Here is a 16,281-nt window from a genome sequence, read left to right as displayed (position 1 = left end):
GATGCTTGTACATCCTTTGGAGAAAGATGTATTCTGATTCACTTTGACTTGGGTGTCTGTTACAATTTAGTTCTGCGTTCTTTACAAGCCCTGAATGTTCATTTCCTACTAGATGTGTGATTAGCAAGCATTTCCTCCAGCTTCATAAATTGCCTTCTCTCTGTGAGTCACATAATTTATCCCATCAACAGAGCAGAACTTTCTGTATGAAGGGTACTCTTTGCAGACACCTCACCCCTGTGTGAAGTATTCTTGTGTTATAAGACGTGATTTTTTATTATCATTCAAAATAAAATGCAATTGTTTTTTTTTTTTTTTAAAAAAAACACTTAAATTATAACAAACCATCAGCAAGTTCTCAAAGCCTGTCAGGCAAACGGAAACAAGAGTGTTTTTCACAGAGCCTGCAGAATGGTATAAACCCTGGCTGTATAGGAAGGTAGCTGAATAGGAAGCAAGTGTTGGCCAGAGGAGGCGGGCTCTTGCTCTCTTCCCTTTGGGGTTGCTGATCAAGCCAGTGTCAAGGGCCACACCCCTCCCTCCTCCATGCTCTTCCACTGCGTGTTTCCTAGCAGACTGAGGGTCCACGTGTCATTCTCTCTAGGTAACGGGCATGCGACTTTTCCCAGGTCAGTTTGTGGTATATTATACTGGACCTTGTGGGACAAATGCTGCATCATTTTATTTATTTATATTTTAAATAAAGACCTAGAGTGTGATAGTAAAGCAAATGTGCATGTATATTATTGATTCCTACACAATATCCCTTTGCAGGCATATTATGAGCCAATTAAAGTATACATTGTGGTCCTCCCCTAGGACTGCTGTAATGGAGTACTACAAGTTAGGTGACTTAAAACAGCATTTATTTATATCCTCATAGTTCTCAAGGCTTAAAGTCCCAAATTCAAGATGTAAGAGAGGCTTGCTACCCTGGAAGTCTCAGCAAAGGTTACTCCCTTGGCTTCACCAAGTTCCTCATGACTGCTGACATTCCTTGATGCCCCTCCACGGCCATGTGGCCATCTTCCCTTTGTGTGTCTGTATCTATGTCCTTTTTGTAAGAGTACCAGAGATTGAACTTAGTGTTTACCCTATCCAATAGGACCACATTTTCAATTATACCTCAGTTTGCAAAGACACCATATTAGTGTGGTCTGAGTCTGGGACGTACTACACAGGCACAGGTTTTGAGTCTATGACCCCCAGCTGTGGCAGTGTCTAGAAGACTGTGGGGCATTCTGAAGGTGATCTCTGTTTAGTAGGAGTAGGTTGGCCACTCACTAATGTATTTTTCAAATGCCCGGCTCCTGAAGCAGGCTTTTCTTTGCTCCCTGCTATGCCACCATGGGATCCTGCTGTCAGGTACTCTGCCCTGCCCTCCCAGTCATGAGACATCGAGTTCCTCTGAGACTGTGAGCCAAAATATATTCTCCACAGCAAAATCAGAAGTAACTAAAAACACAGCATTACTAAAGAAGATTGTATGTGTGAGCACTAAGGGCCAGCACTTGAACATGCCTTGGGAGCATACAGAAGGGCTAGTGTGTCTTTGCTTTTACTGCGTGCAGACTTGTGATCAGCACCTGGCATCGTTTGTGTCAATTCTCATAGGACCTACTGAGAGCGCACGCCACTTGACAGATGGAGGTACTGGGATTCAAGCAAGAACAACAAACACAGGCCAGAGCTGACTAGTTAGTAAATCGTAAGGCCAGGCTTGCAGGCCCTGCTCACTGACTGGAAAGGAGGTGACCTCCACCAGGAGGCTGGGTGTCTCCTTAGCTAAACCTCTGCCTCTTTAAGGAACTTACTGTTTCTCTGACTACAGCAAACACTCTAGCCCAGCCTTCAGCTCCTGCTGGTCTGGTTCACATTTGCAGGGCTAATAAGAATCATCCAATTTGAAAGCCCCGGTGATGTCCTCTCTGAGGGATTTTTATCAGTTGTAGTTTTGTTAGTTTTTACACCCACAGGTGCTCTTTTCACAGATACTTCCGTACTTCCTAAAGTTTAAGAGGAGAATGGGAGAGAAGGGAGATGAGAGGGAGGGGAAGCAGGCGGGGGTGGGGGGGAGAGGGAGGAGGAGAGGGACTGGGAGAGAGTCCTGAGTTTCAGTTCTCTGAAGGTGTATTTAATTTCCAGCTCTAAAACAGGATCACTTCACACTTTACCCGTCTGACTGACCTGGTGGCCACTGCTCTCCGTAGCCCCTGACTCTTTAACTGCTGGAATAATATTAGCTGAGCCTGCAAAGATAATACTAAACTTTGCTAATTAAACACTAAAGGTTCAAGTTCGCCTTTGAGCTTTTTATAAGGGTGACCTCTCACACACAGCTCATTCTTTTTAAGGCCTGAGAATAACTCAAACCTTCAACCGTGCCAACCATAAGAGTGTGTAGCTTTTATAGCAAGACTACATGTGATTGTTGAAGTCTTTACATTGATTACATGTGATTGAGTCTTTTTACTCAGATAGAGGAACACAGAAGATTCTATGATGAATATCACAAGAAAGAGCAGAAAATAAAGGTGTAACACTAGAGAGCAGATTGCAAGTAGGGCTTTTCCTGTGTCTCTCAGTCTGCCTTTGGTTACTATAACAAAACACCAGAGGCTGAGTAATTTGTAAAGGAAAGTGGTTTCTTTTGGCCTGCTGTTCTCAAAGTCCACGGACACAGTACCACACCCATCCAGTTTCTGACCAGGGCTTCACGTTGCACCAACTCCTGGCAGTAAACAGACACCACAATGATAAGGTGAACCGATCAATTCTGTGTGTTAATTTTACCCCCAAATTAAGCATTTCTTTTCATTTACTAACAGCATGGTTCATGTGTTTATAATATAACCTTGCCCAAGAATACCTTATGGCCTCAGTCTCTTTCTTCAAGAAACCCATTTTACCATACAGGAAACACTTATTTGTCTTTATAAAAATCTCTGTATCGCTCATTCTCTGCATGCCCCACTGTTCAGGTGCTTATTTAGTGAGCTAATCTCTACCCCACAGGATTTTCAACCCATGTCGCGTATGTGTATGTGAGGTCCTAACCTTTGCGTAGGAATCTTCAGTATCTAGCATCTGTGTAAGGCACCTCTGGAAAACTCTCTCCCCAAATGACACATTGTCCGATGCTTTGGCTGTGTTGTGTCGGGTAGAACAGTGAAGACAATGTGTGGTCCAGGGATGGCAGGGCTGCGGATGTTCTGTTAGTGATCCTGATGAGGATACTTCTGCCTACCATCATTCAGCATGTTGTTGGTTCTCTTCTCCAACAGAGGAGCAAGCCTTATGAAAGAATCCTCTACCTTTCTTTCTAGTATTCAAAGTATACACTTACTCTAAGTGGCAGTCGTTCTCTAGCGCCTTTTACAAGTAGTGAAATATTTCCTTTCCCCCTTCTGTGAACCACTGACATTTCATGTCACATCAACTTTTCTGAATTTTTAAATATCTTCATTCATCTGTCTGGTATTGTTATTAATTATTTTATATTTTACATGAGTTTTGCTAAGATTTTTATCTGGGGGCTTGTTACTGTGGTCATGGGAAAGGCCAGGCTTTAATAAAATACTTTTTAAAAACATTATAATAGAATTACATCACTTCAAGCTTTTTGGCAGATTCAAGCTTAGGTTTTGACAATGATATAAAAAAATAAATAAAACTTTAAAAAAAACAGTTTCCTTATTCATTTTGCTATTTCCATTGTTGTTCATATTTTCCCATGTTTGAGTCATTAAAATTGTTCCCATTTTCATTGTGTTCTGACTTTTCATATTTCTTGACTCTAAGTTTTCATTAAGCCACCAACAAGAAATAATACAAATGTGGTGAAGTGACCATGCTCACAGATTCTTCCCCACTCAAAACAAACCAATGGAATTGCGGATAGAACGGGAAAATAAGATGATGTAAACTGGACAGGATCCATAATGTGTGGATGCAAAATGGGGGGTGGGGTGGATAGGGAGACACAATCAACCTAGACTTGACAGACATCCTAATTCATTCAATTTTGCTGCCTTGGAGTAGTGCCCAGGAAGGCTGTCTGTTTCACTACTTAACACTTCTCTGTTGATGGATATTTAGGACGGCACTAGTTTTGCTATTACAAGGACATGGAAATCAGATGTAGCTGAGCATATGGTTTTGGCACAAGTGCAAGTTTTCCTTTAGCCTTGAGTACACTGGAGAAAAGCATTTGGGAGACGAGAATGACCCTGGGTGGTTCCAAGGCCAGAGGCAGCAGGTGGACTATGGTGAATGGACAGAATCGGAAGTGTCATGGAGCTTTTTCCTCTCATCCCACCTCACTGCTTGCTATGTGGCCGATAGCCGGAAGTTCTCAGGGGCCACTGTCTAAGGAGCTCTGGCAGGCAGTCCCTGCCTTTGCCACAGTAACCAAACCCCATGGAAAAACCAAGGCAAGAATATGAGGATGCTTGACAGATTAGCCAAATATTAGGCAGATTCTAATATGAACCTACTGTGTTTGACATTTACAAAACAAACATCAGGTGTGACATTTGGTTACACCCAGTTTGAACCACTAGAAAAAGACAGAACTTAAGGTGAAGGAGCAGAAAAGCGTACGAGCAGAAAGAATCCTGGGAGGTAAAGTGACTGTCACATAAACAACAGCAGAGTCGCTTTCCAGGAGCAAAATTAGGACCAGTGAGCTACTAGGGAATTTTGTTTTCACCAAAAAAAAAAAGATAAAGTCAAGCTGATGGGTTGCTTCACAATAGAGGTGCTTGCCTTCATCCAGCCTGAAGATGCAAGTTAAATCCCCAGGACCCACATTTCAGAAGGTAAGAACTGATTTCTGTAAGTTGTCCTCTAACCTCCATATGTAGGCACACACACACACAAACACACACACACACACACACACACACGCTCACACATTCAACCTAAATCAGTGTAATACAAAGATTTAAAGAAATAGTTTGACCTCTGTCCTATGACTGCAATTTCTTCACAGAAAACATCTTTCCCAATATGACAAAGAAGGAAAAGTTATAAAACAATTTATTCCCTTCCCATTATGAAAGCTATTGGCTTATTACAGAAAATAAAAGATAATTTAATTCAGCTGGAGCAGAGTGGAAGGATGAAGCTGAGTTCTGCGTCAATACCTTCATTTACTCACCCAAAGCTACTCTGGGAGTTTATAAGAATCGGATGAATATCTCTGAGTAGAAAGAGGAGAAACCTGAGCAAGTGCCTTTATTTTTGCTCTTGTGGAAAGTAAGTAGTAGAATTTCCTGCTGGGGAACCTCAGAATATGTGAGTGAATTCCCAGGTGGTCCCCAAAACTGCAGACTAACAACACCAGAGACAGAAAACATTTCCAAGAACAAAATGAAAACAGAAAATCTCAGAGTTATGGGTAAAGCATTGACTGATAGAAAGGCAAGTTTCCACACTCAATCAGTAGAGAAATAGTAGCCCTTCTGGGGATTTATGCTCAAGAAACGCTTGCACGTGTGCCTAAGACTGTGTCCACTGACATGCTGGATTGGTGACATCTGTGAATACAGTAGCTAAATAGTTAAAAGACCACCTCTCTGGGGAATGCACTGGGGCTGCAAAATTGGGTGAGTTTGATTCCTATGCTTCTACCAGGCTTATTATCAACTCCTTTGATAAAGCAAATTCTAAAGCAATGTGGACATGTCGTAGTACATGTTCTCAAGTGGTCAGAAGACAGATGTGTACACCTGAAAATGCACTAACAGGAAATAAAAAAGGTGTATTTCTTTTTGTAGTATCTGGCATTAAACCCAGGGTTTTATGCTTACAAGGCTAACATTTTGCCATTAACCTATGTTCCAGACCCAAACACCCAGCTCTTGTCAAGTACAAGTGAAGGATATGCAAAAGGGAGCTAGCTGCCCATGTAATTTAGTTCTTTGACATCCTTCCATAATAATACAATTATTGAAATGTAATAACAGCTAGGCATTAAAAAGCATGTAAAAAATCATTGTATCAGTCAAGTCCTGTATAAAGTTCAAAGCTTGTCAGTCAAGCTATTATTTTTTAAACCCTGAGAAATATAACTAGCATCTATAGTTTCCAATTCATTGATTATTTTTTCACATGCAGCATTATTTCCTTTTGTCTTTGTTCAGTTGTGTTTGTTGTACAAGTCTAGAATCTTGAGTAAGAACAGATTATGTATTTTTTATTGTCTTTTTTTCTTACTCACCTTAAGTGGAATTTTCTGGTTTCTTTGGAGACTTAGTTGTGTCATGTGCTGTTTTTCTGGAAACTGTCTTATGAGTATTTTTCTGGAGGCAGCCTGGAAAAAAGGCATGTGATGTTTTGTTGGGTGGATGCTTGAGAGAACATGTGATGTTTGGAAAGTGTAAATATAGCTCAATGGACAGTGGATGATGCTAGATGGTATTAGTATGTCTTGCTGTTCTTCACTGGTCAGCATTGGGCTTTGCTGATGCTAGTCTTCGTGGATGATGCTGAGTGGTATTGGTGTGCCTTACCATTCTTTGTTGGGCATTGTTTGTTGTGACTTCATAGAGAGAAATGCACCAAACCAAAAATCTGGTGGTGTTCTGGTGACTTCTTGCCACTTCCACAGATTCAACTGATTGGCAGAACCTCGTAGTTTCTTCTGGATCAACCTGCTGTTGCTGATTCTTAAATGGTGTTTGCCAGTGGATCAAGTGGCCACTGCTGATTCATATAAACTAAACTGCTAATATCCTGATCACACAGATTAGATCTACTCCAAAAAATATCTCTAAACATGTCCACATCCTCCTTTGCTCTATTAACCTTTCCTTCCCACTACCTCTGGTGGGTGGTGGTATAGAAGAGATGTTAAAACACTTAAGAACCCTTATTGAAAGTAGGTTTAAAAACATCTAAGCCTATACTCACTGACAGAAGTGTTTACATTTAGAGATTTATCTAAATAGAGCTTTACCCATCTCCAAACATTTAGTGTCATGCTCTTTGTGTCTGTGTGAGGTTAACACTAATGACAACTTGCTTGTGCCAGGACTGAGCTGTGTGTACTGTGCCTATGAACCTTCGTAACAGTCCAAGGTATGAATGGTCCCTTGAGAGGAGCCCCTACAATGAGTTCTTGGAAGCTGTGGGTCCAAACTAATCAGAGTAGCAAGTAAACAGATGAACAGGAGACAGCCATGCTTTAGCCACAGCACTTAGTATAAAACCAAGCAAGTGACCCACATTCAGGTGACTGATGGATGATGCCTGAGACTGAAGAAAACTACAAGGGTACTTACTGAGGGTTATGGGCAAAATGAGACAAATCCTACAGTTGCCATTAGAGCATCCAAAGATGAACACAGAGGCAAAATCTTCAAGTTTCATTAGCTCTTTCTAGTTTACACAAGTTGCAATGGTTTCCTACCACTTGAGATCCAGTCCTTAAAGAGTTAATTTCTCAAGATTTCTTAACTTTTAATTGGTAGATCCAAAACATGTTCACAGGAAACTAACTAATACCAACATGCATAACCATTAAGAATTCCTGCTTTAGCCAGGAAGTGGTGGCAGACACCTTTAATCTCAGCACTTGGAAGGCAGAGGCAGGCAAATTTCTGAGTTCAAGGCCAGCCTGGTCTACAAAGTAAGTTCCAGGACAGCCAGGGCTATACAGAGAAACCCTGTCTCAAAAAACAAAAACAAAAACAAACAAACAAACAAACAAAAGAATTCCTGCTTTATTCATTCATTATTCATGTACTCTTTCATTGAGCGCACATAACATTGGAGACATAGGCTACATCGTTTAGGAAATGAGGACAGAGACCTTTTAGTTCTATTAGTAGAACACAGAGTATTTTGAGCAAGAGCAACAGGGTGTGATTTACTGCTTAAAGGATTAGTGTTGCATGGAGAATAAACTTAGTGGAGACAGCAGGGGGCCAACAACTCCAATTGAAGGCACTGGTTCGACACTCCATGGGAAATATCTTGCTGTCATGAGCTGTTTTGGGTGATGGCTCTGGTAAGTGGGGACACATGCGGCATGTACTTTTTAGCAAGATCTGCTGGTGGGTTGGTGTGATGAGTGAATGAGGAAGCTAGGAGAAGGTGAGAAGTGGGAGGGTGGGCAAGGGTGAGAAGTGGGAAGGAGGGCAAGGGTGAGAAGTGGAGGGAGGGCAAGGGTGAGAAGTGGAGGGAGGGCAAGGGTGAGAAGTGGAGGGTGGGCAAGGGTGAGAACTGGGAGGGAGGGCAAGGGTGAGAAGTGGAGGGAGGGCAAGGGTAAGAAGTGGGAGGGAGGGCAAGGGTGAGAAGTGGGAGGGAGGGCAAGGGTGAGAAGTGGAGGGAGGGCAAGGGTAAGAAGTGGAGGGAGGGCAAGGGTGAGAAGTGGAGGGAGGGCAAGGGTGAGAAGTGGAGGGAGGGCAAGGGTGAGAAGTGGGAGGGAGGGCAAGGGTGAGAAGTGGGAGGGAGGGCAAGGGTGAGAAGTGGGAGGGAGGGCAAGGGTGAGAAGTGGGAGGAGGGCAAGGGGGAGAAGTGGAGTAGAGGTTAGGTATGGATGAGAAATAGGAGTATGAATAAAGGTGAACAATAAAGGGGAGTCATAGACAGGATGAAAATGGGTGAAGGCAAGGGTGAGAAATGGGAGCAAGGGTGAGAAATTAAGGGTAGGTGGTAGGCAATGGTAGTTTCACTGGTTTTGATCTAAGCAACTCTGAGAATGATTGTGTAATTACACAAATATGAAAGAGCTATACGGCTCACTGTTACTAATGAATGAATGAATTAGAGTAGAATACCTCAAAGCAGAAATCAAAGAAGAACTGAGTTTATTCTGAGTTTGAGGTGATTACCAGACCTCCATATAAAGATGTCAAATAGATAGATATGTCTATTGATCAGATGATAAATTGGGACTAGATGTAAATGTTGAGTGTCTGCTTGTTAAACACAGTCCAAGCTATGAAAGTGAGCAAGATCTCATCTCAGGGTAGATAGAAGTTTTATAAAAAAATGCTAAGCATTGAGACAGTTTTATAGTAAGACTAGAAATATGGGGAATGCCATCACCAGTTTCTTCTGTGTAACAATGAGTGTTGGAGTCTAGATAATTATGAAGAAAAGAATTTTATCTTCTCACAGGAAAGTGTAAGTGAGCGCACAGGAAAAGCACTGAGGCACTCTATGGGAGGGAAAAAGGTTTATTTGAGGTCCCTCAAAGCTCTCTTGGCTGTCTCCGGAGGCTGAGAGAATAGCAGCATGGAGGTGAGGAGTCTTGCCCCCTTTTAAAGAGACAGGTGTTGCCGCAGAGAGACGGCATGGAAGTAAGAGCAGCTGTAGGGGAGGTGCGTAGGCCAGAAGAGCCTGGGGACAAGTGCATGGCAGACTGTGATATGTGTTACAGGTACGAGTTCGTAAAGGACTAGATGACCCATTTGTCATAGGTAGTTGGCTATAGGGACAGATAGGGTAAGGAGTAACTTTACCCGACAGACAGAAAACTGCTTCACAACTGTCTGAGGAATACTGATTTTAGGCTTTTGTTTATGTGCCGGAAATCCTCCTGTTTTAGCCTGTCAGAGGGCATCCTGAACTGAGCCTATACTGCAAATTATTGCATTATCAGTGGCATTGCCATTTTGAGGGGCCCACTTAAGATAACAGGGTGGGTCTAAAGGGGAAAGGGGGAAAAGCTGAATAAAGTCTCTCTTGTAAGGACCTTAGTCCCACTCACAAGGAAGGAGCCTCCGTGACTTAGTCAGCTCTTAATACGATTGATCACACCAAGGCTTTGGAGTGGGACACTGTACCATCTGGAAGGGACTGGGAAGGAAAACTCAGAAGCCACCATCGGTTGGTAGAGAGAAAATGAGCAGAGTACAAAGAAGTAGAGGGCAGACGTGTTTCTAGAACAATCAACTATATCACTCAAGTGCTATGTGCCAAGTGGGATCAGGAGTGAGGACCCGTGGGGGGAGGAGGAAAGGCATCATCTATTCCTGAGCTCAGAGTCAATGGTTTCATCAATGCGGGAAGCCTTAGGAAGAACTTCATCTTCTCCAGATGGGAAATGTTATCCATAGGTGTATATTTGGTTTTAATGAAAATATCTTAACAGAGGACATAATTACAGGTGACTGCAGGGAAATTGGATGGGAATGGGAGAGGAAGGTGGGGAAGAGTTGGGATGACACATTATATTGTATGTTAATGGGAAGGACTTGGTCCAGAGGAGAAAGAGGAGACTACAGGTAAACAAGAAGCAGGGATGGGATGGTACCCAGGTGTAAGAAAGCCAGATGTAGACTTTCAGGCTAAGCACCTGGACATAGGTCCACAATAATACAGCTTTTGGAGCAAGAAGATGAGGAATGGGCTTCCCCCCCCCAAGCATCTCACAAACTGACTACCCACCACACACACAGGTGGTGCTGTCTCATTCCACTGCCTCTCCAAGGATTCCAGTAAGCTTCGCATTGGCCGTTTTAAACTTACAGGTTCTGCTTTCTCAAGCCAAAGGAAAGACGTTGGTGGAGGAGGCTTGAGAGAGGAGGTAAAGGTGTGAATTTTGTTCCTTAATAGTGGGAGTGTGGATTTGTCAGGGGATAGAGCTCAGAGAGCCCACACACCTTTAAAAACATTTTAATAAATCAACATAGGGGGACTTCCTTGTGTCCTGCCTAGGTGTCTAAGCTGACCTAAATCATTGGAGGGATTCTTATTACAAATACTATGAAGCAAGGAAGAAAGGAGAATTGTAGAGGGTGTAATGGAAGAGAGTGTGTGGAAGAAAGGAGAATTGTAGAGGGTGTAATGGAAGAGAGTGTGTGGAAGTTCATGGATTTTTTTAGAAAAGATGTCAGTGAGATTGTAAAATTCAATATGTATGAGATAGCGACCAGATACCACAGGGCTCTGGAAACAGCATAGCAATGGCCATAAGAAAGTCTAAGGTGACATCTTTAAGACTGATGCTAGCCTATAGTTAAACAAAGGTTAGAGCCCGGGATACTGCACACGGAGCTGACAACCTTCACAAACTTCTAACCATATTGATCCTTATGACCAAGATACAATAAGATGGTGTCAGAAATACCGTGGTCCTTTGTGGCTAATTCTATCACAAGTCATGGGCTGTGATCTACTCAATTCAATTCATAACGCGTTAAGTGATGAACCCTGATGTCGTTTGTAAAGCAGTAGGGTGGGTTATGACTGTGGCAGTGGGTGACAGAGAAGAGGTAAGAAGAGTGTTGAAGAGGAGGAGGAGGATGTTAAAACAGCATAGAGAGCAACATTCAGAATGTACTTTCAGTGTGGATGCTGAATTTGCCACAATGCCTAGTGAAACAGCCTGCTTTTTGTTTGGTTGTTTGTTTGTTTGGTTGGTTGTGTTTTATTTTGTTTGGTTCTCTTTATTTGTTGTTGTTGTCATAGTTTCTAGATTGCAGCCACATCTGTGTAAGCTAAATGAAAACTTTTAAGATTTTACTACGTTTATTTTTTTTTTCTTTATGCATACTGTGTACTCACTCACATATGTGCCTGCCTGTAGGTGGGATGCTCCCAGATGCCAGAAGAGGGCATCACTTCACCTAGAGCTGGAGATACAGGCAGTTACAGGACACCGAACATGAAGACTGGAAACCAAACTTGGGTCCTCTGCAAGAGAAACAATTGCTCTTAACTGCTAGGTTATATTGAGCGGTAATATGCATACATATATTTAAAATGTACCTATCTTAGCTTTTGACACATAAATATGCCCATAATCATAATCAAGATAAGAAATCTATCTGTGACCCTTCATATATCTTCCTGCTCAGTCTCTGTCCTGGCCCTCTTCCTGGCTCTATATTGTCTTTACATTTTCTGGAATTCCATGTAATTAGGACAATATCTTACGTGACCCCTGTGGATTGACTTCTTTAGATATGTTTACTTGGCAGCTCATCTCTGTTGTTATGACTAAAAATAGTTGACTACTTTCAGTCATACAGCTGTGCTCTGTCATGGGGCTATATTGCAGTTTGCTTATCCATTTACATGCTCTGGATAAATGGGTGATTTTTTCCAGTTTGGAGCTGTTCATGTAAGTTGCTATGCACATCCATGCTTCAGACTTTTTAACAGACATAGACGTGTGATTGCATGTCCCTTAGTAAATACCTAACAGTAATTATTAAGAATTTTGCTTCACCCATATATTTTTAATTTGAACAGAAATTGGCATTCCATGCCCTTCAAGGAATAATCAATACACAGAAAAGCCAAAAGGGTAGAAGCCAGCTGTAGAGTCTTTGTAATCATACTTTTAGTAGTTTCTGACTATGAATGAAAATTTGGAATGTTCCACTTGCATTCTTCCAGTGGCATAAATAAATATTTGCCAAAGATGTACAGTTTAAATCCATGCCATTCTCAGTCCATTATCATTAAAGAAATTCTATTTAAAATCCTAATAGCTTCTCATGAAGGTGGTTGCTGCTCCTCCTGTGATGTTCTAACTCTTGGTGTGACACAGAGATCAGATCAAGGTGAACGAGGCTGATTTATGCACAAACATTTACCTGAAAGCATAGCCCATAAGCTACAAGTAGCAATAGACCACTAGAAAAGGGACATTTTAATGAAACCCTGCACAACAGAGAACAACAGAGCAGAAGGTCTTAAGTGTCACTCACCTAGTTTCCTTCCCATTGCTGTGACAAACACCATGACCAGAAGCAACTTGGGGAGGAGAGGGTTTATTTTGCTTGCAGGCATAGTCTTCCAGGAAAGAAAGGTAAGGCAAGAACCTGGAGGCTTGGGAAACAGAGGTCATAGAGGAATGCTGCTTCCTGGTTTGCTCTTTGTGGCTTTCTCAGCCTGCTTTCTCACACAGCCCAGGACAACATGCCCAGAGGTGGCACTGCCCAAGTGGACTAGTTCCTCCCTCATAAATCATTAGTCAAGAAAATGTCCCACAGACTTGCTAATGGGCCAAAGTGATGGAGCCATTTTTCCCAACTGAGATTCCCCTTCCCTGATGAACCTAACTTGTGTCATGTTGACAGAAAACTACCTGGCACAGTCAGCCACTCTGCATTTGGAGCACATAAACTATGGGCCACTGCCCCTCCTGCCCTTAGGACTTCTCCCTGACTGAGGCTAAGGTGTAGCGGGTTGTATTTCTAACTGCAGTTTACTAGGTTTGGTGCTTAAGGACCAGTTTGAGGACCTCTGTGAGAATAGCTATGCCTATGAGCTCACCTGACTTCAAATCCCAACCTAAGCATCTAGCAGCCATGGGACCCCGATTTTTTTTTCCACTCCAATCCTCTTCTTAATTTTTTAAAAGATTTATTTATTTTTGTAGAGTGTTTTGCATTCATGTGTGTCTGTGCACCGTGTGCACGTCTGGTGCTCATGGAGACCAGAAGAGGGCATTGAATCCCTTGGGACTGGAGTTACAGATGGTTTGTGAGCCACTGTGTGGATGTTGTGAGTTGAAGCCGGGACTTCTAGAAGAGCAAACAGTGCAGTTGGTATTGATTGTATGATGGACGCTTTCTTTACACTAATCCTAAATCTTACACTACTCAAAGCAGGTACAGAATGCTTAAAAGGTCCAAGTGATGTGAACATGGACCTGGCTGGATGGCTTTTTCCACTCTTCTGTACTCGAGATTGCCTGATGGCTAAAGATACACTTAAGATTCTAGAATATAGAAGTATGTGGCCAGAGATTAACCACACAGTGAAACCCTGTCTGAAAAATACAACACCAACAACAACAACGAGGCAAACCAAACAATCTTTGGTAAGTGGTCTTTGCTAATTTGGCAATATGCATTTGTCTGAAGCCCATGGTTTCCACTGAGTAACTGACTTTGCCATGTGCCCTATCAGAATGCTTAGGTCCGTATCAATCACAGCTGAAGTGCAATGCCATTTTGAGCTGATGGAGTTTAATGGAATTAAATTTATATCACCAAACTGACATAATGAAGGATTACCGGCAGAAGGAAAATAGGCATAAATTATAATTTCATGTGTGCTTGAATCATGGTTGAGCTATAGTCTAATATTTAATCACTAAGTGATGACTCTCTCAATTCAATACATTTACTATTTAACACTCGTTTGGAAACTCAGGCACAGATGAAATTCTATGGTACAGAAATTTGGTGGTACAGATGCTCCTTGGGTGACCAGAGGTACATCCACATAAGCCCATCATAAACTGAATATACTCTGAGTTGAAATTCATTCAATAAGCCTAGCTGCTGAACGCTCAAGCTTGGCACCTCGGTGAACCTCCAATGGACTGTTCCCTGGATGACTTTATGACTGTTGGGAACCACCTCTCCTGCTGATACCCAGCACTGTGCATTTCCAAGTCACATCACCAGCCTGAACAAAGATGAAACTTCACATCTCTGAGTGCAGTGTGTCACCTGAGTACTGTTGTAAGATGAAAAATAAAAGTAAGTCCAGCATGACCTCTAACACCAGATGTCGTTTTGTGTACCACTAACTGGGCGCTAAGAGATGGTGATGCTGACACACTTGTCTCTTGACACATTTTTCAAGTTTTTTTTGGCTCCATTAACAACCCTACAGAGTAATTTGCATTCCTGCTTTAAGGTTGGGAAGCTGAGGCAGAGAAGATGAGATGCAGCAAGAGGATTTGACCTGCATAGAAAGTTTCACACCCTGACCCCCCTCAGCACTCACAGATACCATAGGTAAGCCCATGGCTGGGAATAAACTTTAATGCCAGAGTCTCTGGCCTGAGCGAGCTGAGCCTTTCTCTCCACTGCCCCCATTCCACCACATTTTTCTTTGCTGCTCACTCTAGAGTTTCCTCCACATTCCCCTCTTCAAACAAGGAATGTCAAAATGTAGGAAGAAATTATAATGTTGCTAAAGTAGAAATGCCCCTTCTAAGAACAGCTTTGAGGGCTGTTGAGGTGAAGTGCACTTGCTGCCAAGTTTAAGGACATGAGTTCGACCCTTGGGACCCACATGGAGGAAGAGGAATATCTGTTCATACAAGTTGTCCTATGATATCCATGTGTGAGTGCTGCAGAATGTGCTCACACTCACCTACATGGAAATACACACACACACACACACACACACACACACACACACATGCACGCACAGAGGATAGATAGATAAATGATAGATAGATAGATAGATAGATAGATAGATAGATAGATAGATAGAAGACTATCTATCAAATATCAAAGAAGGGTGCCTTTACAATGTAAGCATCTGTCTGCCTTCTACAATCAATTCTTCTAGATTTGGTGGAAGGAAATGTTACTTCCAAATTAATACCCTGGGCACTTGAAAAGGTAGGAGGAGATTGTTATGATGAGAAAAACATGAAGAAGGAACTTATTTGGCAGGCTTATGAAAGCTGTAAAATTCTAAACCTTCAAGCCTGTGTTAAAGATTAATTTATAGTTTAGTCCAGTAAGTGATGTTTAACACTAGTCTTTAAAGGGAGGCATTAGAACAAAATACTGCAATATAAATTGTATGACTATGCTCTGTTTTTCTCAAAGTATCTTGTGTGTTAAGTTCATCCTTCTTAGGATGATGTCAGATGGGTATCCCGAGGCTCCTCTTTGGAGTATTCAAGTGGCCAGAACCACTTCTCTTATGCTTGGAGTCCGTGGCAGTTAGAATGAAAAATATCCCCCATAGGCTCATGGTAACACTTGTTCCCCAGGTGGTGACACCATTTGCAAGAAAGGTTATGGGACTTTTCTTTAGGAGGTGCAGCCTTGCTGGAAGAAGTATGTTGTGGGGGCAGGATTTAGGGACTTATAGCCTCACCCCATTTCCTGCTTGCTTTACTTCCTGTGTAGGGATTAAAATGTGGTCACCTGCTTCCTGTGCCTGCCACCATGCCATGACTTCCCCACTGACACTAACTAATGCAAGGCCATGATTCGTGAAAGTAAGGATGACTAGAACACAAATACAAAAACAGTCAGCTAACAACCAAAGTGGTTCCTAAGTGATCCTAAAGGAGAGAAGCATACAGAGAGGGAGGGCACTGACCGAAGGGAGAGGCGTGTCCTGGATGTAAGCCAGCTCTTCTGAAGGTCTCCTAGTTAAGACGTAGGAGTTGTTTATTTCTAGAATTTACCATTTGATACATAGATTGTGGTTGACTATTGGTAATTGAAACCATGGATAAAGGGGACGTCTACAGTCTTTTCTAAATAAAATGGTATCAGTGTGGGGGAAAGCAATCATACAAATTCCTGGGTGCAGATGTAGCAATCAGGGTAT

Source organism: Mus pahari, chromosome 14 (assembly GCF_900095145.1).
Source record: "Mus pahari chromosome 14, PAHARI_EIJ_v1.1, whole genome shotgun sequence".
Taxonomy (NCBI): Eukaryota; Metazoa; Chordata; class Mammalia; order Rodentia; family Muridae; genus Mus; species Mus pahari.
This window is presented reverse-complemented; position numbering follows the sequence as displayed.